We start from the raw sequence: 24,960 nt of genomic DNA on the forward strand, positions 1-24,960 counted from the left end.
AATACATCGTTTCAAGGCAACCCTTTCTCTGATGGCTCAGGACGACTGAAAGCCTCTGCGAATGTATATGAGAGACCCGGACCCTGAGGTTTGAAATGTAACATGGAAGTAAACCTTGCCTCTGTTCAAGGTAAGACAAATGAAAACAGTTTGAAATCACACACCAAGTGGAACTGTTTTGAAGTTTACAAATACACAATTTGTCGTAGGATAAATTTATAAAGTCAATAAGGCAAATGGAAAAGAAATGGAGGAAAATAAGATGGAAGCAGAACATCGGTTATATTCTAAATAGATGCCACATTTTTTAAGGGATAAGCCATGAGTTAAAATATAAGATTATAGTGCTAATATACAGGGAGACATACAGTAATTTTGATGTTTTAAAAGTTCATAACATAAAATATGTTTTGTTGCTTAGAAATATCTGTTGTTCAGTCACTTAAATCACGTCCAGCTCTTTGTGGCACTGTGGACTGTGGTACTCCAGGTTCCTCTGTCTTCCACTATCTCCCAGAGTTTGTTCAAACTCAAGTCCATTGAGTCAGTGATGTCATCCAACTATACAAACTAATACTAATACAAAGATAACAGAGAACAAACCCTAGCTTGATCCTCCTCCCTGAAGCCATCGTGTCAATGAAGATAGTCTCAAAATTTTTATAGTGAACATTATCATTTTTCCTGTTGTTTACTGTATTCTGCAACTGAAGGGCATTGAAAGTTTCAATTCATCAAAGTATTTTTTCAAAATATTAAAGATTAAGTTAAAAAAGTGGGGAGAGCAATGTTCATCTTCCAGCCTTGAGAGACTAACAGGATCTGATATTACTTTCAGGTGTAAAAAACTAGAAAACTGTGTGAAATATGTTAAATTATATATATAATTCATATATAATTTTGGTACATTGAACAATAGAAGCACAGGACTGTAATCACTGAAAGAAAGTAAACAAATGAATAGACACCTAATTTAAGATGTTCTTTTATGCTCTCAGAGTCAGTATTAATTATACCTCTTCTGAACAACAAGATCAAGACATATTTTGTGTTGTGAATATTTTGAGTTTTAAAATTAATTTATTGTGTTTTTTGTAGTAGGAAAATCACATCTAAATATCATAGTATCATTTAATCTGTCCTCTAACTCTTATATTCCTTATAATTTGGAATTTAGATCCAGAAGATAAATAGAATTTTTACTTTTCTTAAAATAAAGATACTTCATTTGTAATAATGTGTACCTCCATAAGAAGGCAAGGATATTTGACTCCTGTGACATAAAGTAGCTGTTACCATCATTGATTAGTTCAGTTGATTTCCTAATGGCTCCAAAATGGTGGTATTTTAATTTCATGGTTAGTTTATTTAGGAGTTTTCTTACTTCTATAAAAAGAAACTTCCTTTTGAATTATTTGATCATCTTAGGGCACAGTCATATAGGATAGACGAGGTAAAAACTTGCTAGATTTTTTCAATTTTAAAAATGAATTGATTTCCCAGCATGCTCAAAGAATTGACTAAAGAATTTTCTGGGGTTTTGTTTGTTTAGTTTTTTTAAGTGCTTGTTTTAGAAAATAAGTACCAATTTTTGGGAAAAAGATTTACCTCATTGGGGTCATTTTCTTTAAAATATTATTTATTTATTTGATTTTGACTGAACTGGGTTTTCCTTGCTACACGCAGGCTTTCTCTAGGTGGCGAGCGGGGCTACTCTTTGTTGTAGTGTGCAGGCTTTTCATTGTTGTGGCTTCTCTTGTGAGCACAGGCTCTAGGGTGGGTGGGCATCAGTAGTTTCAGAGTGTGGGCTTGGTTGTTGTGGGCATGGGCTTGGTTGTTGTGGGGCATGGGCTTTGTTGCCCGGTGGCATGTGGGATCTTCCTGGATCTGGAGTCCCCTGCATTGCAAGGAGGATTCTTAACCACTGGACCACCAGGGAAGCCTTCACTGGGGTCTTAATCATAAGACCGATTGGTGACCAGATGGTCAGGATATAAGTTGAGGTAGATCCCATTATTTGCTATTGCTATCAGAAGTTATGTAAAGGCTACTCAATTACTTTCTTCCTCTCTTTTCATAGACTCACTTCAGGCAAATTGAAATGTTACTGCTCCTTAATAGTTTTCTTTTTTCCTAGGAGAAAAACAAAGTGACAGGAATAAGAATCCTAGGGGTAAAAATAGGATAGGTAGGCAGAGGGATATGGATTATCTTAAGCTGGGGATTCACAAACCAGTCACGTTGCTGGGGGAGTCTGTAGTTACATGGCTCTTTGATCAAGCTGTTGATTTCCCAGAGTGGACCAGTGTAGAAAGACCTAGAGAGGGAGAAAGCATTGTGTTTTAGACCACAGAAAAGGTACAAGAGAGGAAACTAAGCTCTGTTATGAAGTTTTAGAAGTGATGACTGGGCAAAATACGGGCTGTAAAGAAAAGAATATTAGAGGCCACATAGGCTTTAGGATCAAGAGAAAGGCAAGATCAAAGGCAAAGTCAAAGAATCCAAGATAATTGCTTTTAAAAAGTTGGAGAATCCAGGGGGTTACTTTCACTGAGTCAGTTGTACAAGACTTACAAAGGTGTGGGAGGAAAAAAATCCTTAAAATGCTGAAGTGCTCAGCCCTCAGTTTATTCTGGGGTGGCCTAATTTATTTCTGATTTTGAGGAGATGGTTGATTATGTTTGATTATATGCTGATTGAAATGCTGTGTATATATTTATCAGAATAGAGCTCAGTTTTAAATGGACTTGCTCCAATTTTTACTATTTGGATGATAAAAAGACTTAATTCTAATAGTACTTAAACAATCATGAATAATAACCTCTTGTCAGAAATCCTAGATGAAAGGATAACAATTGCTTGACAACATCATCAGCCTGCCATGTTACAAATCCTTCTTTATTTTCAGTTATTTCAACAGCACTAATGCAGTGCTAAAAACGAAAGAAGCCACTAGAATTCTTAGTTGCCTTTGTGTTGTTATATCTTTTGTAACCAAAAGAGGATTGTGTCTTATTTAGCATATGTCCTTAACACACAAGAAATACTAATGATTAAATTCCCCTGACCCCAGTTGCAAATTCAATAGAGGCAAAAAGAGCAATAGTATAAACCATGTTCTTCCAGTGGAGACAGATCAAGTTTGAATAGGCAGAACAAAGCTAGAGGATTAAAAGTCATGGAAAGGTTTGAAAAGAAATGTATTTTATGTGGGAATGCTAAATCTGTCTACTGCTAATAGTATATCAAATCCAAATACTGACAGAAGTGGTTTAAAAAAAGTCAGCTTTGATTAGAATTTTGACAATTTTCTAGCATTAAATGATTTTATGTCCATCCAGCATAGAATGCTGTATCTAAACAAAAATGGGAAAAATGGACTCATGAACTTGGCAGAATTATGCCTTATTCATCTATAGTAATATTGTTGTGCCAAAAAGAAGCCCAAAGCTATAGTTTTATTTGCTTTACCTAGTGATTAGGAATTTTTGCAAGACAGCTTCCATAGCAAATTAAAGAAATGCATTTCCCTTTGGAATAAATGTGACTTTATTTTTCAGTTTTCAAGAAGTGAAAGAACTTTAAATTTTAGCTTTTATTATTTAACACAAGAAAATCTCATAATATTAGTATTTTTAAATGTAGGAATCAATTTCAGTGTTGTATGATTGTATATTCTTAATGAAAAATGATTTCTACATGGATCCACTGGTCAGAGAAGTTTAATATCCTAAATGTATTCGAATATGATACCAAAAATAAAAATGCATTTATGAAATGGTTCTTAATTTTTTATTTAAGCAATAGTTTCCTATGGTCAGGCATTTTTGGTACATTTACTAGAGTTTAAGTCCATTCTTCATTGGTTTAGCATTGAGGTTTTCAGGAGAGTACCCCTCTGATGCCAGAGCCAAAAAATTAGGTCATCACTGCTTGTAAAATAAGGGAGCCATGTGAATTCTTAAGGTAGTGCAAACAAAGGTATTGAAATAACGTTAAGTTTTGTTAGTTCAACTCTGCAGCTATTCTAAGAAAGCGAAGACTATGCTTCCAGTTTTGTTGACTCCATAAGTATATCCATATGTATATCAAGGTACATATTGGTAATAGGCTCATGGTTATAGTTATGGTTCTTAAAAGTATTACTAAATCAGAAATATTGAGATAATACATCGGAACTACTCTTTTCTAGCTATTTCCAATTTAAACTATTTTGAATATTACATTTTATTTTTCAAATGAGAACATCTTACAATGTATTAATCTTGTAAACCTCTCTTGATTTCCTTGCTTCCTTCCTAGTAATTTGCATTCTTTGACTGTAATGTTTGGGTTAGCATTAGACAGTCAGGGAATGATCAAATTTTAGCTCAATATATAAAAGCTACTTAGTAATCTATACTCACTCCCTGATTCTAAAACCCGAATTATCATTATACAAGTTCACATTTGTATTCAACCTCATGTTACAAAAGCAATCTAATATTCCCTTATTCCAAGCCCTCTCGACTTCCATTATGTCCTCAACTTTCATTACTTCCTGTCCTGAATAGTTATTGGCTCCATGAGCATCCCAGAAACCTGAGACTGTCATGAATTTTTCAATTTATCTTACTTTTTGCCTCAGTTGCTACAGACTGTTGGTCCTTTTTCCTAAACATGTCTCATTTCTTTCCATGCTTCTCCATTCCTACTGCCAATTTCTAGCTTAGGCATTAATCATGTGTCACCTGTCCTTGAAACAGTTTCTTAACTGGTCTTTCTGTTTCTAGAGTGATGCCATCCAACCCAAGTTCTATCCTGAATCCAGAGTAATCTTTGTAACTAGGATATGTTATCATGTCAATGTCACTTCCTTCTGTACAATTTTTCAATAATTCCCCACTATTTACAAGATACATTTGAAACCCTTTCCACAGAGCAGGTATTACCTTGCCTTTATCAGCAGCTTTAACTGTTAGAACTCCTGCCTTTGTGCTTGTGATATACTACATATGTTCAACTGTTTGAAATCCCTGAAACATCAAACTTACAAATGTCTGAATCTTGCTCAACTGTCCCCACTTCTTAGAAATCCCTTCCTAATCTGTCTGCCTACTAAATATCTACTCTTTCTGCATGTTTTTAGAAAGATACCTACAACTCTTTTCCTTTATTTGGAACTTTTTCAACTCAGTCTTGAGACTACCAAGACCATTCCCACCACTCCTTTGATTTTTGTATATTCTAGTCCCCAAAGGAAGCCTGGACTCTATCCCATATGGCTTATGCTTAACCTTATCTGATTCTACTTTTTACCTGTATATCCAGTTTCATTTCCTAGATTCTTATAGATCACCCTATGGAGCTTGTGATTTGTCCTTATGAAAACATCCTACATCTTCAACCTCTTAATTAAGCACTTCCTTTACCTTCGTGCTCTAACCAAGATTTGGTTGTAGCCTTATTACATTTTTTAAAAAATTTATGTCTCTCAGGTACTGGTCATTTTTTCTTCTCTTATGGCCCTTGTGATTCTGAGTCTGAAATAGAAATAAATGGCCGTTTTTATTCTCTCTGTTGTATTCAGAATATTGCTTTTCCTTCTTTCCAGAAGGCCTTCAACACTGAAGCTCCTGCATTCAGAATGTGTCACTCATTATTCTTTCTGTTAGCTACACACAGACCAGTCTCTCCCATTTCTTGAAGACTTAAGTACTGGTTCACTGTCACACCCCAGTACAACAAATACAAAAAGCATTTTATCATTTCAGTATCCATATAGATTCAAGTAGATGGACCTTCCATTTCCTTGTCCTGGTTTCTCAATTCTTTGACTTTCCTTTATTAACCATATTTTTCATCTTAAAACAGGCAGCTTTCATGTTCTTACTCTAAACCACCTGTAACCAATAACTGTACTTCCTCCATGATTTCGTGTTTAAGCATACTGCTTTCTTTTCCTTTCCAGAATTGTATTATAAAAAGTTTCCAAACATACAGAAAAATTAGAAGAATTTTTACAGTACATATTTAGATTCTATCATTAATATTTGATTGTATTTGCTTTACAATATAGCTATCTGTCTATCCACCCATCCCTTTCTGCATCATTAATTCATCTTATTTTAGTGCATTTCAAAATAAATGGCAGACATGAGTAAAACTCCTTTAATACCTCAGAATAAATATCACTAACTGTAATTTAATATTTATTTATGATAATAGTAATTCACACACACACACATAATATGATCATTTGCATTCTGCTTCTGCTTTAAAACAGAACTGTGATCTCCTTGAGGGTATGCACTTATATTTGTATTCTTAAGGGCTAACACAAGAGAATTTCAGTCAGTTCAGTTCAGTCACTCAGTCATATTTGACTCTTTGTGACCCCATGGACTGCAGCATGCCAGGCTTCCCTGTCCATCACCAACTCCTGGAGCTTACTCAAACTCATATCCATTGAGTTGGTGATGCCATCCAACCATCTCATCCTCTGTCATCCCCTTCTCCTCCCACCTTCAATCTTTCCCAGCATCGGGGTCTTTTCAAATGAGTCAGTTCTTCACATCAAGTGGGCCAAAGTATTGGACTTTCAGCTTCAGCATCAGTCCTTCCAATGAATATTCAGGACTGATTTTCTTTAGGATGGACTGGTTGGATCTCCTTGCAGTCTAAAGGACTCTTAAGAGCCTTCTCCAATAAGAAGCTCAATTCAAAAGCTCAATTCTTCAGCGCTCAACTTTCTTTATAGTCCAACTCTCACATCTATACATGACTACTGGAAAAACCACAGCTTTGACTAGAGAGACCTTTGTTGGTAAAGTAATGCCTCTGCTTTTTAATATGCTGTCTAGGTTGGTCATAACTTTTCTTCCCAGGAGCAAGCGTCTTTTAATGTCATGGCTGCAGTCACCATCTACAGTGATTTTGGAGCCCCCCAAAAGTAAAGTCTCTCACTGTTTCCATTGTTTCCCCATCTATTTGCCATGAAATGATGGGCCCTGATGCCATGATCTTAGTTTTCTGAATGTTGAGTTTTAAGCCAGCTTTTCACTCTCCTCTTCCACTTTCATCAAGAGGCTCTTTAGTTCTTCACTTTCTGCCATAAGAAAGGTGTCATCTGCATATCTGAAGTTATTGATATTTCTCCTGTCAATCTTGACTCCAGCTTGTGCTTCATCCAGCCCAGTGTTTCTTATGATGGACTCTGCATATGAATTAAACAAGCAGGGTGACAATATACAGCCTTGACAGACTCCTTTCCCGATTTGGAACCAGTCTGTTGTTCCGTGTCCAGTTCTAACTGTGGCTTCCTGACCTGCATACAGATTTCTTAAGAGGCAGGTCAGGTGGTCTGTATTCCCATCTCTTTCAGAATTTTCCACAGTTTATTGTGATCCACACAGTCAAAGGCTTTGGCAAGAGAATTTAGTAGGTGGTAAATAAATGCTAGTTGAATGAATGAAGGTCTCACCTCACAGTAATACCAATATCAATACCAAGTTAAGATAATAGGATAAATCCTACCAGATCACTCAAATCCAGAATTAGATTATCTTGACAAATCAGGCAGAGACCATTGCGAATGTATCAGGACACTTAAGGATGAGTTCATAGACAAATCAGGCTTTTTCCTGAACTACTTATCTTACATTTCATTACATCCTGAAGAAGTGACAAAATTGAAATTTATTACATGTCAAAAGACATAGTCCTTAATTGCTTTCTTCAAAAAGCCATGCTTGTTATTGTAGTCACATTTATTTTCTACTACAGCTAAGTAGAGGCTAATATTTGTATTATTAGTTTGGTATGCCCAGAATAATTATTATAGCCTCTTGATGTAGAATTACTTCCAGACTGCATTTTCCCTTTGGGCTTGGTTAAGCAAAACTATATCATATATAACAGAAAAATACCATTAACAAATAAAATGTTCACATCAAATCTTGTTAAGTTACATGGATCAGGTATTTAATAAATGGAATGCAATCTAACTTGGCGTTTATACATCTTGTTGATTTTCCATGGTTGCCTATAGTATAAGTTATATTGATGTCATCCTGTTAATGAGAAAATTTAGACTGTGTAATGTACCATACTCTCAACAATGTAATTGTATAATTTATTCCTCCTGCTAAGAGAATCAGTAAGCTTACTTACTGAACAGATGCAAAGGAAGAGAAATGTGTGAGATGTTCTGACAGGATGACACTATCCACAATACTAAATGAGAAGCATGTGTCATAAATGCAAACCTTATATAATAGAATAACACCTTTCAAAACACAAGTGTGGTTGTAAAACCATCTGCTTCATAATCAGCTTCTCAAGTACATCTGGTATTGCTATATTGCTCATTAAATTGTTCCTAAATGCATTTTCAAAACATAAAGTGAATGCAAATAGTCAATGGGATAAGAAACTAAATGTCCAAATGTCTTCCTTTAGTACCTTTCTAATTTCATCACTGTATTTCTTAATTAAACTCTCTCAGTAAGCATATAACTGTTACTATTAAAAACACATATTATTTAAATGAGTGTTTAAAGGACTCAGGTAAGTAGTGGTTTCAATTTAGCTGTTTAAGTATAATTTTATTTCTATGTAATTATTTCTTTTTATTAAAAATAAAATACATCACAAGTCCTTATTTTAATCATGACATCATATACAGTATGACTGTATTGTTAGAAGTAGCAAGACAAAATGTAAATTAATGTAGAGCAGAAAATGGGTTCTGACTTTAAACATTTTTAAAACAAGAGTTTAAAACTTAGTCTAAACTCACAAGCACCCTTAGATTTTATTATTGACATCAGATATTTTGTTATTGTATCTTTTTAAGAGTAACATTTGTGTTGGAACTGTTTCCTGGTTGATCAATGTTTCATAGGCAAATTCAGTTCAGTTCAGTCACTCAGTCATGTCCAACTCTTCGCAAGCCCATGAACCGCAGAATGCCAGGCCTCCCAGTCCATCATCAACTGCCAGAGGCTACCCAAACCCATGTCCATTGAGTCAGTGATGCCATCCAACCATCTCATCCTCTGTCGTCCCCTTCTCCTCCTGCCCTTAATCTTTCCCAGTATCAGGGTCTTTTCAAATGAGTTAGCTCTTTGTATCATGTGGCCAAAGTATTTGATTTCAGCTTCAAACCCGTGCTTCCAATGAACACCCAGGACTGATCTCCTTTAGGATGAACTGGTTAGAACTGGACATGGAACAACAGACTGGTTCCAAATAGGAAAAGGAGTACATCAAGGCTGTATATTGTCACCCTGCTTATTTGACTTATATGCAGAGTACATCATGAGAAACACTGGGCTGGAGGAAGCACAAGTTAGAATCAAGATTGCTGGGGAAGATATCAATAACCTCAGATATGCAGATGACACCACTCTTATGGCAGAAAGTGAAGAAGAACTAAAGAGCCTCTTGATGAAAGTGAAAGAGGAAAGTGAAAAAGTTGGCTTAAAGCTCAATATTCAGAAAACGAAGATCATGGCATCTGGTCCCATCACTTCATGGCAAATAGATGGGGAAAACAGTGGAAACAGTGGCTGACTTCATTTTTGGGGGCTCCAAAATCACTTTCGACGGTGATTGTAGCCATGAAATTAAAAGATGCTTACTGCTTGGGAGGACCAGCCTAGACAGCATACTAAAAAGCAGAGACATTACTTTGTTAACAAAGGTCCATCTAGCCAAGGCTATGGTTTTTCCAGTGGTCATGTATGGATGTGAGAGTTAGACTATGAAGAAAGCTGAGCACTGGAGAATTGATGTTTTTGACCTGTGGTGTTGGAGAAGACTCTTGAGAGTCCCTTGGACTTCAAGGAGATCCAACCAGTCCATTCTAAAGGAGATCAGTCCTGGGTGTTCATTGGAAGGACTGACTTGAAGCTGAAATCCAATACTTGGCCACCTGATGCAAAGAGCTGACTCATTTGAAAATACCCTGATGCTGGGAAAGATTGAGGGCAGGAGGAGAAGGGGACGGCAGAGGATGAGATGGTTGGATGGCATCACCGACTCGATGGACATGGGTTCAGGTAGACTCCGGCAGTTGGTGACGGACAGGGAGGCCTGGCATGCTGATTCATGGGGTTGCAAAGAGTCAGACACGACTGAGCGACTGAACAGAACTGGACTGAGGTCCCTGTTTTGCTTATTTCATAGAAACAAACACAGAAAGTCAAGCAAAATAAAAAAACATAGGCGTACATTCAAAGAAAAAGAAAAAACCCCGATGAAATGAAGCTAAATAATTTATCTGATTGAGAGTTCAAAGTAATGGTCATAAAGAAGCTCATCAAGTTGAGGAGAAGAATGAAGGAATACAGTGAGAATATCAACAAAGAGAAAATATGAGAAAGAACTAATCAGAGATGAAGACTATAATGGAAATGAAAAATACATGAGAGGGAATAAGTATTAGATTATGTGATACCAAAAACAGATATGTGATCTAGAAAACAGAATAATGGAAATCACCCAATCATAATAGCAAAAAAGAAAAAAGAATTTAAAAATATGAAGATGTTTACAAGAATTCTGGGACAACATGATGCACATCAACATTCGCATTATAGGAGAAGAGAGAGAAAAAGGGGGCAAAAAAATTATTTGAATAAATAATGGCTGAAAACTTACCTAACCTGGAGAAAGAAACAGATATCCAGGTACAGGAATAATAGAAAGTCCGAAATAAGATGAATCCAGAGAGATTCACACCAAGATAATATCATCATTAAAACACAAATATTAGCGTATTAGAGTGGAAAGATGAGTGCTAGGTGCCAAGAAATTCAGAAAGCCTCTAGAAGCTGGGAAGATGGAATGTTCTGAAAGAGATTAAGATGGCAGAATAGGAGGATGTGAAAGTCACCTCTCTCCATGAACACATGGAAAATAAATCTTTATGTGGAACAATTCTCACTAAAAAGTAACTAGAGACTGACAGAAAGACTCCTATACAACAAAGGCTGTAAAAAAAAGATCCATGTGGATTTGAGCAAGAAGGGAAGAGAAGCAATCAAGTTGGAACCTTTGCTCCTGGGAGAGGACTCAGAAGGAAAGGGAGATTACATGGGTGGAGATCTTTCCTGGAGACTGAGTGGTTCGAGCCACATATTGCATGCCCAAGCTCTGCGGCCCAACACAGGGAATATAAGCTCCCTTTGTTGTTTGGAAGCTGGTGAGACTAACAAGAGGGCTGTGGGAAGCCTGAACTTGATCATAAGAAGCACATACATGTTTTCTTGTTTCCAAAGCAGGGAAGAGAAGTTGTATTGAAAATTGCACCAGTGGTTGGATCTGTGATTGCCCTGGTGAATGCTGCAGCCTGAACCAAGCGAACAGTCCAGCCTGATGCTTCACGAAACAACTCCATACAGGGGTAAGGGTTTGGCTGTGCGACACAGACCCAAAACTGCATCTGAACAGAGTGGAAAAGTGAAACGGGAGGTGAAAGTGAAAGTGTTAGCTGCTCAGTCATATGTCTGACTCTTTCAACCTATGGACTATAGTCTACCAGGCTCCTCTGTCCATGGAATTCTCCAGGCAAGAATACTGGAATGAGTAGCTATTCCCTTCTCCAGGGGTTCTTCCTGCCCTAGGAATTGAATCTGGGTCTCCTGCATTGCAGGCAGATTCTTTGCCATCTGGGCCCAGTCATTAGTCAAAGTGAAAGTGAAGTCGCTCAGTCGTGTCCGACTCTTTGCGACTCCGTGGACTGTAGCCCTCTAGGCTCCTCCATCCATGGGATTCTCCAGGCAAGAATACTGGAGTGGGTTGCCATTTCCTTCACCAGGGGATCTTCCCGACCCAGGGATCAAACCCAGGTCTCCCACATTGCAGATAGACACTTTAACCTCTGAGCCACCAGGGAAGCCCTGGGCCCAGCCAATACTGGCACTTACAGAAGCAACGCATCAAAAGCAGTCCAGATCTTTGACCCAGGTCAGATTTCTGCAGCCTGTTCCCGGACATGCACCAAGTATCCACACCAGACCCTCTTGCTCCAGCACTGTTCCCCTTCTGGGTGAGGATGCAGGTGCTAGGAGAGGGGAAAACACGCAACTGTTTGGCCATGACCCTCTGGGCTTCTCTCATGCCACTTGGGACCTACCCCTGCTCCTGATAAGTTGATGATAGCCACTAGAGGAGAGGGTTTAGCCCCAGCTCGCAACTGGCTCCAGCGCCAGTCCTTCCATTTCTAGCCCCACTTCTCACCAAGGTATGCTGGCTGCATACCCAGAGGAAAGATGTGACTTGTGTTCACAACAATTCCAGCTCTCCCATCAAAGTAATCAGCATATGCAGACTATATAGGGATGCTCTCACATAAGGAAACCCATTTAAAACCACCAGAAATAACTATTTCACATAATTTCATAGACTGACAGTTCAAGCAAAATGATAAGACAAAGGAATTTATTTTAGTAGAAAGAACAAGAAAAAAACCCTGAAAAAACAACTAATGAAATAGACATAGACATTTTACCAGATAATCAAAAACCTTAGTAATAAGAATGCTACCTGAATTAGGAAAAAATAGATGAAAATAGTGAAAAAATTTGACAAGAAACTAGAAAATTAAAAGATAATAGCAGTCAAATCAGAAGAATACAATTATTGGAATTAAAACAGGCACACACACACACACTCACACACACACTAGGAGGAATTAATAGCAGACTGAGAAGAACATCTAAGTGATCTGGAATATAGGAAAATGGAAACCACGGAATCAAAACAGCAAAAAAAAAAAAAAAAAGAATTAATAAAAAGTTTAAGGGATCTCTGAGATGGTATCATGCACACCAACATTCTCATTATAAATGCCCCAGAAGAAGAGAAAGAGGAGAGGATTAAAAATATATATGATAAAATTATGACCAAAATCTTCCCAAACCTGAAGAAGGAAACAGATAATCTGGTACAAAAGGAGAGGGTTCTAGACAAGATGAACACAAATGGACCTATACCAAGATATAATTAAAATGATAAAAGTTAAAGGTAAATGTAATTCTAAAGTCAGCAAGAAGAAACAATCATATACAAGGGATTCCCTATAAGGCTATTAGCTAATTTCTTTACAGAAATTTTGCAGGTTAGGAGTGGCATAAATATATTCAAACTACCGAAAGGGAAAACCCTGCAACATAGGTTACTCTCCCCAGGAGTATATTTGGAATTTTAGGAGAAAAATGGAACTTCTTAGACAAGTAAAATCTAAAAGAACTCATCAATACTAAATCTAAAAGAAGTAATGGGTCCTGAAGTTGAAAAAAGAAGGCAATAAAAAGAAGAAACTAGAGGAAATGAAAAATCCCACTAGTAAAGGTAAACATATGATAAATACTGAGGATCAATCTCTTAAATAAACTAGTATGAAGATTAAAAGACAAAAAATTATAAAAGCAACAATTAGTATAATAAGCAGTTAAGGAATAAACATGAAGATTTAAAATATGACATGAAAGTCCCAAAATGTGGAGGAGAGGAATGAAAACATACAACTTTTAGAATGAGTTTGATCACTTCTCAGCCTTTTGGCTAAGAACAAGTGTAGGATGAGTTTGAACTTAAAGGAAAACCTATTTAAATAAGTAGATATAATTATAAGTCAACATTTATGAACCGCATGTTAACCACAAATCACAAACCTACAATAGTTGGGCAAAAATCAGAGGGAAAGGACCATAAGCACAGCATAAAAGAAATTGATCAAACCACAAGGAAAGAAACAAAAATAAGATGAAGAGAACAGAGAAGAACTTAAAGACAATGGGAAAATAAGTACTAAAATGGCAATAAGTATATACCTATCAATAATTACTTTGAATGTCAATAGACTAAATCCTCTAATCAGAAAATATAGGGTGGCTAATTGGATTAAAAAAAAAAAAGAACTCATCTATATGTACTTCAGAAGGAAGGATAGAGACTGAAAGTCAAGGGATGGAGAAAGATAGTAATGTGAATGGAAACAACAAGAAAAGGGGATAGCAATACTCATGTCAGACAAATTAGACTTTATTAAAAAGTCTATTAGTTGCTCAGTTGTGTCCAACCCTTTGCGGTCCAATGGACTATAGTCCATCAGGCTCCTCTGTCCATGGAATTTCCAGGCAAGAATAATGGAGTGGGTTGCCATTCCCTTCTCCAGTGGATCTTCCCAACCCGGGGATCAAATCCTGGTCTCCTGAATTGCAGGCAGATTCTTTACCATCTGAGCCACCTGGGAAGCCCTGTAAAAAAGACAGAAAGGCTTTAAATAATGATAAAGGGATCAATACAAGAAGACTCATTGACATATATGCACTCAATAAAGGAGCGTCTAAATCTACAAAGAAATTACGATCAGACACAAAGGGAGAAATTGACAGTGATATAATAATAGTAGGGGACTTTAATACCTCTCTTACATCAATAGAGGGATCATCCAGACAGAAAAATTAAAAAGAGTGGTCTAAAATAAAACAATAGATCAGCTGAACTTAATAGATATCTACAGAATGTTTCATCCAAAAAAAAAAAAAAAAAAGGAAAGTACAAACTTTGTCCAAGTGTACGTGGAACATTGTCCACAATAGCTAACGTGTTAGGCCACAGATCAAGTCTCAGTAAATTTAAGAAGATGGAGATCATATCAAGCATGTTTTCCAACCACAGCAATATGAAAATAGAAATCTATTACAAGTATAAGACTGGAAAGAGCACAAATATATGGAGACTGAACAACATGATACTAAATAACCAATGAGTCAATGAAGACATCAAAAAGAAAATAAAAAACTACCTGAGACAAATGTAAATGTAAACACAATTTTCCAAAATGTATGGGATGTAACAAAAGCAGTTGCTCAGTCGTGTCCGACTCTTTGCAACCCCATGGATTGTAGCCCACCAGGCTCCTCGGTCCATGGGATTTTCCAGGTATGAATACTGGAGTGGGTTGCCGTTTCCTTCTCCACATAGCAATACCAGCCTACTCCAAAAAACAAAGAAAACTCAAATAAGCAATCTAACTTTACATCTAAAGAAACCAAGCTCAAAGTTAGTAAAAGGAGGGACATAATGGACTGATATTTTGTAAGATAGAAAATAAAAAAAGAAATCAATGAAACTAAGAGATAGTTCTTTGAAAAGATAAAAAACTATTACAAATCTTTAGCCAGACTCATTAAGAAAAAAAGAAAGTGTTCACATAAAGGAAATCAGAAATGAAAGAGGAGATGTTATAACCGATATCACAGAAATTAAGAGATTACTATGACCCGTTATACACCAACAAATTGGTGTAAAATTGGAAGAAAAGGATAAATATGTAGAAACATACAATCTTCCAAGACTGAATCAGGAAGAAATAGAAAACCTAAGCAGACCAATAACCAGTAATGAAATTGAAACAAAGAAAGAAAGTTAAGTTGCTCAGTTGTGTCCAACTCTTTGCGACCCCATGGACTGTAGCCTGCCAGGCTTCTCAGTCCATGGAATTTTCCAGGCAAGGATGCTGGAGTGGTTGCCATTTCCTTCTCCAAGGGATCTTCCCAACCCAAGGATCGAACCTGGGTCTCCCACACTGCAAGCAGACTCTACCATTTGCGCCACCAGGGAAGCCCAATGAAACTGAATCAGTAATTTAAAAAGTTTAACCAGGATCAAGGAGCTTCACAGGTCAATTTTGCCAAAATTCAACAACCATTTATGATCATCACACAGCTAACATCATACTCAATGTTGAAAAGCTGAAATTATTTCCTCCAAGATTAGGAACAAGATAAGGATACACATTCTCACCACTTCTATTCAAAATATTTTTGGAAGTCCTAGCCACAGCATCCAGAGAAGAAAAAGAAATAAAAGGAATCTAAACTGGGAGGAAAGAAGTAATTGCAGGTGACATAATATTATACATAGAATAGAAAATTCTAAAGATGCCAGCAAAAAACTACTGAAGCTCATCAAGGAATTTGGTAAAGGTGTAGGATAAAATATTAATATGCAGAAATATGTTGCTTTCTATACACTTATAAAGAACTGTCCAGATGAGAAATTAAAAGAACGCACCCATTTACAATTATATCCTAAAAATGAAATATATAGTCATAAATTAGCTAAGAAGGTAGAAGATTTGTAGTCAGAAAACTAAAATACTAATGAAAGAAATTGAAGATGACTCAAATAGATGGAATGATATACCAAGTTCATGGACTGAAAAACTTAATGATGTTACAATGACTGTACTACAAAAGGCAATCTACAGATTCAATACAATCCCTATCAAAATACCAATGACATTTTTCATAGAATCAGAACAAATAATTCTGAAATTTTTCTGGAAACAAAAGGATGTCAAATAGTCAAAACAACTTTGAGAGAGAAGAGAGCTGGCGATATCATGCTCTCTAACTTCAGACTCTACTACAAAACTACAGTAATCACAAAACATGGAACTGGCACAAGAGCAGATTCATAGCTCAATGGAACAGAATAGAGAGCCTAGAAATAAACCCATACACTTATTGTCAGTTGATCTGTGGCAAAGGAGACAAGAATATACAATGGGGAAAAGACAGTCTTTTCAATAAATAGAGCTGGAGAAACTGGACAGCCTCATATAAAAGGATGAGTTTAGAACATTGTTTCATACCTTATACAAAAATAAACTCAAAATTGATAAAAGACCTAAATGTAAGACTTGAAACCTTACAATTCATAGAAGAGAATATAGGTAGAACATTCCCTGACATAAATTGTATCAACATATTTTTTTGGTTCTTCCTCCTAAGGCAAAAGAAGCAAACACAAAAATAAGCTAATGGGACCTAATTAACCTTAGAAACTTTTGTCCAGCAAAAGAAACCATTGTCAAAAATGAAAAGACTACCTACCTACCTAATGGGTAAAATTCTTTGCAAATGATAATGAAGAATACAGGGTTAATATTTAAAATATATAAACATCCCATACAACTCAATACGAAAAATAAAGACAATTTAAAAAAAGTTGGAAGACCTGAATAGATATTTTTCCAAAGAAGACTTATAGATGGTCAACAGATGTGTGAAAAGATGCTGAACTTTGCTAATTATCAGAGAAATGCAAATCAAAACTAGGATGATTTATTACCTCATATCTGTTAGAAAAATTATCATCAAAAAGTCTCCAAATAATAGAAGTTGTGAAGGATGTGAAGAAAAGTAACCCTGTACACTGTTGGTTCGAAATGTAAATTTGTGCAGTCACTGTGGAAAACAGTGTGGAGTTTACTCAAAAAACTAAAAATAGAACTGCTGTATGATCCAGAAATTCCACTCCTGTGTGTACATCCAAAGAAAACAAAAACACTATTTTGAAAAAATACAAGCACCCCAATATTCATGACAGCATTATTTAAAGTAGCTGAGATATGGAAGTAACTTGTGTCCACCAAAAGATGAATGGATAAAGAAGATGTGGTGTGTATATGTGTATATAGACACCACACATTTATATAAATATATGTAAAATGAAATGTGTATGTGTGAAGTTGCTTCAGTCATGTCCAACTCTTTGCAACACTATGGACTGTGGCCCATCAGGCTCCTCTGTCCATGGGATTCTCCAGGCAAGCACACTGGAGTGCGTTGCTATGCCCTTTGCCAGGGGATCTTCCTGACCCAGGGATCCAATGTGCATCTCCTGCATTGACAGGTGAGTTCTTTATCACTAGCATCACATATTACTTGACCATTAAAAAAAAAAAGAAATGTATCATTTGCAAAATCACAGATGGACCTAGGAGGTATTATGCTTAGTGAAATAAGTTAGAGAAAACAGATACTGAATGTTATCCCTTATATGTGGAATATATAGTACAAAGCACATGAATGAATATAACAAAACAGAAACTGACATATATAAAGAAACCAAACTAGTGGTTACCAGTGAGGTGAGAGAAGAGGGAGGGGCTGGGGTAGGAGAGTAAGAGGCACAAACTATATGCCAGAATATAACGTTAAATGAAGTATTATCTGTAAAAAATATTGAATCACTGTGTTGTACACCAGAAAATAATATATTATAATCAACTACTTTGATTAAATGAATAAATTGGAGCCAACAGAACTTTTGCATTTAGTTTTTCACACTGGCCACTCCTCTGGGAATAGTGAGCAAGAGATCAAGATGATGGAGTTTTGCTAACGACTGTTGTGTATACATGTTGTATTTCTCTAACGATTAGCCTTAGTGGCTTTGCCAATCCCTTTGCTGTATTGAAGCTGTATACATCGGAGTCTTACTGAACATATATTTGATTAATCGTACAAGCCAACTAGAGTGCCTGAGGTTCAGCTCTCTAATTTGCCCCTCAGCTACTGTCTGTCACAGTTTTTGTGACAGAGAGTTTTAAAGTATTATTTGTCATTTTTGGCTTACTTGCATGAAATTTATTCCAGTCAGTGCTCACCATTACCAGTAGTTAGCTAATTCTGTAATTCTCCTTTCAGTATTACTACGCATCTTTCTATCATTTTTCTCAGTGAGTTTAAATTATTGAAGTTTCACTACATACATTAAACTATACAAATTTTAGGTGTTGAAGCACATATGTGTTATTCGCTTCTGAATTACGATACTCTTGGGGCTTCCTTGGTGGCTCCAAAAGAATCTGTCGAAATTCAGGAGACTAGGGTCAATCCCTGTGTTGGGACTATCCCCTGGAGAAGGGAATGGCTACCCACTCAAGTATTGTTGCCTGGAGAATCCCATGGACAGAAGAGCCTGGTGGGCTATGGTCTGTGGGGTCACAAAGCATCGGGCATGACTGAACAACTGAAGCACAGCGCTACAATCCTCTTGGCTTTTGGCGCCAAAGCACTTGCATCTGGAATAATTTAATAGTCTATATTTGCTTTATATTCATAGTATTTATAACTTTGAATTTTACCCTGAAAAGGATGTCTCAAAGTGGAAGCTTATATCCAAAATAAAAACAATTCATGAGAAAAAATTCATGTTTTAGGAATTTTATTTTTTAAAATTAATGTAATTAATTTTCCTCTACCAAATTAAAAAAACTCACAAATTCACAGAATTTGAAGGAGCTGAGGGTGGGCAAAATAAGAACTTCACCCAATCTGACTTACAGAAATTAATTTTCCATTTTTACCTTTGTACCTATTAAACGGAACCTGCCTTTTGTCATATTCTTATTATAGTGTAGCATCAGGAATGGAATCTACTCTCAGTTTTACTTTCTTTTACATTGTTCCTAATATTTCTGCCTCAAATAAATTTCTAGAAAGCCTTTTAACAAGCATTTATAAGTTTTTTCAGGGTCTTGGTATTTTTCTCTTTACAGAGTAAAATATAGAGTTGAATGGGAGAAAAATCTGTAAATATTACACATGATTTAAAAAGTTACATATTTCATTTTTTTGCTTGATTTGCAAAAGATAAAGCTTATAATGACACATTGACTACAACTTTAACTTTGAGATATGCCTGAAGATATTATATCCTCTATTACGGAACCGAATTATTCATGTTTTTAAACTTTAATAACAACCGTGAAGAGAAGGCAATGGCACCCCAGTCCAGTACTCTTGCCTGGAAAATCCCATGAACGAAGGAGCCTGGTAGGCTGCGGTCCATGGGGTCGCTAAGAGTCGGACATGACTGAGCAACTTCACTTTCACGTTTCACTTTCATGTATTGGAGAAGGAAATGGCAACCCACTCCAGTGTTCTTGCCTGGAGAATCCCAGGGACGGGGGAGCCTGGTGGGCTGCTGTCTATGGGGTCACACAGAGTCGGACATGACTGAAGCGACTTAGCAGCAGTAGTAGCGTGAATTGGTTATAGTAAAATAGGTTGGCCTAATCTTGATACTTCTTTTGAGCATAGTCAACTTTCAATTATTTTATTTTATTTTATTTTTTTATCTCCTCCTAATATTATTTTAATGGACATTTGGATTTATTGGTACATCAGTGTTATAAATGTTACAGAGGCAATAAGATCCTTGTTAAATTTTCAGAGAGCTGCTGGGTGAGGGAGTCCTAAATCTGCAAAGCTCCGTATTCATCTGACTTTTACAAAAGGGATTTATTTTAAAATTGCTGTTTTTCAAACTTAGATAATTCTTATAGAGTTATAAGTTTTGACCTGTCCATTTACCACCCTCCTATTATTTACTTAATATTTTTTGAAATAACTTTTAAATAGAAAATAAAACCTAAGTAATGTTTCAGCTTTTCCTTATAATCGGAGAAGGCGATGGCACCCCACTCCAGTACTCTTGCCTGGCAAATCCCATGGATGGAGGAGCCTGGAAAGCTGCAGTCCATGGGGTTGCTGAGGGTTGGGCACAACTGAGTGACTGAACTGAACTGAAGAACCACAGAAAAAAATAGATCTTGCATGTAGTCCTCTTTTAGGAGGAAAGGATGTGGCTGGATTTCTTTCCTTCATTTGAATGGATGAATGGATGGATGGATGGATGGAAGGATCCTTGAATGAGCCATCAGGAAGCCCAGAATAAAATCACAGATTGCTCTGTTACTGGTGGTATTTTAATGATAAAATGGCACATTTGGTAAATATCATTGTACAGATATAAAATCCTCTTGAATACAATTGTAATGAAACCAAGTGTTATTCCAGAGGTTTTTATATCTGTATAATAATATCTACCATATATGCTGTTCAATCATTAAAAAGCCACCAGTATTAGAACAATGTTATTTTTTCATCCCTCTATCTATTCATTCATTAATTCATATATTGAGCTCCTAATATGTGAAAGCACCTCCACCCCTTTACCCTTTGGTAACCATAAATTTGTTTTCTATGTCTGTGAGTCTATTTCTGCTTTGTAAATAAGTTCATTTGTATCAATTTTTTAGATCCCACATATAAGCAATTTCATCTGATATTTATCTTTCTCTTTCTGGCTTACTTCACTAGGTATGATAATCTCTAGGTCCATCCATGTTGCTGCAAATGACTTTATTTCCTTCTTTTTTTTTTAATGGCTGAGTAATATTTAATTGTATATGTGTACCACACCTTCTTTATCCATACCTCTGTCAGTGGATACTTGGGTTGCTTCCAAGTCTTAACTAATGTAAATAGTGCTACAATATACATTGGGGTGCATGTGTCTTTTCCAATTACAGTTTTTTTTTTTTCAGAGATAGGCCCAGGAGTGGGATCACTGGATCATATAGTGACTCTATTTTTAATTTTTTAAGGAAGCTTCATACTACTCTGCTTAGGGGCTGTACTGATTTACATTCCAACCAAAAGTTTATGAGGGTTCTCTTTTCTCTTCACCCTCTCCAGCATTTATTTTTGTAGATTTTTTGATGATGGCCATCCTGACCAGGGTAAGGTGATAAATCATTGTAGTTTTGATTTGTTTTCTCTAATAATTAGTGATACCAACATCCATTTTTAAGTGGAACATATAAAAGACCAAGTCTCCATTCTGTGGAGCATCTCATCAAAGTGGCCCATTTGGATCAGGATAGTGAGAAACAGATGGATTACAGACAAGTGTAAGGCTAGCTCGTTCTTAAAGCTCTGTGAAAGAGTAACCTAGGTCACAGAAGTTTTGGTTCAGCAAAAAGGAATGAGACCATCTTAATAAAGATGTTGATAATGGCAGTACTTCTGACAGAAATAAATGCTACTAATTAAATAAGTCAGTGCTTTCAGACCTCAACAAACCTAGCTGTTGTTAGATAATTGGAAGAACTGGTGCTACCCCATGACACTCATGATAGCTTTAAGGAGAATTTTGTGAGAGTAATACAGATAGTTTGGGCAGAATATTAGGTATAAACTAGAGTAAGATCGGAGAAGGCAATGGCAACCCACTCCAGTACTCTTGCCTGGAAAATCCCATGGACGGAGGAGCCTGGTAGGCTGCAGTCCATGGGGTCGCGAAGAGTCGGACACGACTGAAGCAACTTAGCAGCAGCAGCAGCAGCAGAGTAAGATACAAATAGTGTCTACAAAATCAAGTCACATTAATTTATATCATGAAGATTCTAGAGTATTGTATCTAATTTTGATATACATTAATTTATTAAAAAGTTATTGGATAACAGCTATGTACCAGTCACTTTTAGAGTTCTGAAAATATGAAAATAGAAACCGTTTTCTGACTTAAAAAAGCTCACTGTCGAGTGAAGGATGTTTATGATAGCAATAATTACCTTTTTAAAGAACATTCTTTAGTAACTGGAAAACACATTTGTGTCTCTCTACAATAAACTCAATGAATTTTAAAAGCTCTTTGTTGACATATTCATATACCTGTGAACTTTTGTCAGTTCAGAATGTATTTATTGACTACCTAGTATGTATGCCAAGCATTTTGTGAGAGGCTAGAGAGATCATGACAAAGATTTTGGTCTTACTTTCAAGAAGCACTTAGTCATATGTGATATAGAGCTGACTACATGCCAGTTTTAAAATATATTACTAAGTGAATCCAAACTCAGTCAAAGAAAGGAACAAAATATTATGCACAGTCTTTGTTTTCTTCTCTTATATTCCTTTTATCAACTCTTTAGTGCTTTTTGGTCTTATGATGTTTGCGTAAGTTTGTCTTTGTTTTGTTTGGGTTAGCAAATCAAGTAGGATTCCTGGTGGTGACCAATAGAAACTGACTTTGATTAACCTAAGCAACAAACAAAAGGAATTTAAAGGACACATAATGCATTACTCATAATGGAAAATGAATAGTTCAAAAACATAGGCTTTGGGAAAGAACAGAAACCCACTGTTTCTCCAGTGATCTTGGCAGTGAGGACCCATAATCATTTTCCTTGGAAATAACTCAGTTCTGTCTTCTAACTTTTATATGTCGCTATCCAATATTCACATTCCTGAGAGAGAGAATTTTGATTGCTCCAATGTGAGTTATGTGCCCATACCTAGGATAAGGGGAAAATAGCAGCATGATTTATAGTTCTCCTGGAACCACATGGAGTAGAGGAATGGTTTTTCAAGGGAAGAGTGAAAAGAGTAATTTTTAGTCAATTACAGGACAACGGATGCTGGGTATATAAGAACAGTGTTTCTCAAAATTGAGACATGCATGTCCTCTTAAATGAAAAAGAGATGATCACAGCTCTCCTCAGTGTAGTTTAAAATTATTTTACTTCAACATGATTTTCAATATTTTAAAATGTTCAAACATTTTATGCTTATAAGAAATATACTACTTATTTTTATAAGTTTGTTGAATGGGGAAGAATAGAAACGTGATCACTATTTTTTGTTTCTTGGTTTAAAACAACATGGAAAATTACATGTAATAGTACAGTAATACTGTGTTTCTGTTTTCCTTCCCAATGGAGCTGTCAACTGGTAGCTAAGGGTGGAGAGTAGTTTCCCATAATTTCCATACTACCCTCCTGCATAATCTTCAAAGTTATCTTACCAATCAAATGCAAACAAAACTAAAAGAGAACATAACATTTTTATTTTAAAACATTGCTTGCCTGTGAAAGATGCCATTGTTTACTGACACTTAATCATTGCTCAAAACATAAATATGAAACCAGCTGCTGCAAGGCAGTTTCCTTTAAGTTTGGGATGTCTATATCACCATATGCTCAGGGCTACCTCAAAATCTCCTTCATGTTTCTTCACTGAGACAGCTTCATAACCATTGTTTTCAGAAACTTTAGTGATAACCATCTAACCTTCATTTGGCATGAAAATCTTTGTATATTAAGTCCACATCTGCGCTTTTGTCATTAGCTTCAACAAATGAAGCTAATTGTTTAGTTTCACTGTGATAGTATAGACAAATGCAAAGTTGTTGAAATGATAAAGCTGGTCTTAAGGATAAGGCAGCTATCCAGAATATTCTTGTGTATAAAATTTTAGATTATTATCAAAATAAGCACATTAAATTAAAATAATTGTCTTGAATAGAACTCACATATCCTAACTGGGCACTGCTTTGGGCAGTCTGATTGTAGAGGCAGGTGAAGGATAGAAGGATAGGAAGGATAATCACTATGGGCAGGACACTCCCTACATCTCTGCATAGCTCCCCTTTCTTTCTTATTTGAACTTGGTTTAGTACTCTTTAGTGAATGCACACAGCACTGATCAAGTTTTCTTTTACTTTTACAAAGAATTTTATTAGGTAGAAAAGAATAAGAGAAACTATGCATTTTTTAAGATGATTTACTATATATTATTTGTTGATGCAAATCAGGAAAACTGCTTCTCAAGAAATAGTAGATTTTCATTTATTTATAAGAAAAGACAGTTATTATGAAATTATATGTGCGATAGATCCTGGTTCACACTTGGATGGTTCTCCTGCTTTGCAGGCAGATTTGTTACCATCTGAGCCACCAGGAAGCCCTTTGGATGGTTCTGAAACAATTGTTGTTAACAAAAATTATTTGAAATTTGAACTTTGTATAAGCAGTTTGTTTCAAAGTGTAATAGAGCAGCCAATTCTTTATTAGTAAATATACAACTCCCTTTACAAGGTTATTGGTTGAAGAAGAAATGAAGAATGATTGCCTCTGAAGGAAATTAAACCAGTATTTTGAAGAAATACCGGCACACACATGTTGCATTGTGTGTTGCACACATTGCAGCATTATTCACAATAGTCAATATATGGATACAACCTAAATGTCCTTTGACAGATGAATAGTTGAAAACAATGTGATATTACTTATATATGCATATATATATGTATATAATAGAATATTCGTAAGCCATTATAAGGAAGAAAATTCTGCCCTTATCTGTGATAACATGGATAAACTTGGAGGACATTATGCTAAGTGAAATAAGCCAGAGAGAGAGAGACAGGATCATATGATATCACTTATAGGTATAATCTTTTTTAAAAAGCTGCCTTCATAGAAACAGAGAGAGCTGCCAGGAGCTGGGGAGAGAGTGAAATGGGGAGATGTAGTCAGCAATGGCA

General features: G+C 36.1%; 1 long non-coding RNA gene across 2 annotated transcripts in view; it reads left to right on the forward strand.

Moving 5' to 3' along the window:
* LOC132659875 (uncharacterized) overlaps positions 1-24,960 on the forward strand; it is a 53,767-nt gene that overhangs the window by 15,973 nt on the left and 12,834 nt on the right. Inside the window, exon 2 of one of the 2 annotated variants that reach the window (XR_009600832.1) lies at positions 17-130. This is a non-coding gene — a long non-coding RNA (uncharacterized LOC132659875). Of the gene's footprint in view, positions 1-16; positions 264-24,960 lie in introns of those variants that run through there. The other variant, XR_009600831.1, reaches the window with a different exon arrangement.

The sequence above is a fragment of the Ovis aries genome, chromosome 5 (assembly GCF_016772045.2).
Source record: "Ovis aries strain OAR_USU_Benz2616 breed Rambouillet chromosome 5, ARS-UI_Ramb_v3.0, whole genome shotgun sequence".
Lineage (NCBI taxonomy): Eukaryota > Metazoa > Chordata > Mammalia > Artiodactyla > Bovidae > Ovis > Ovis aries.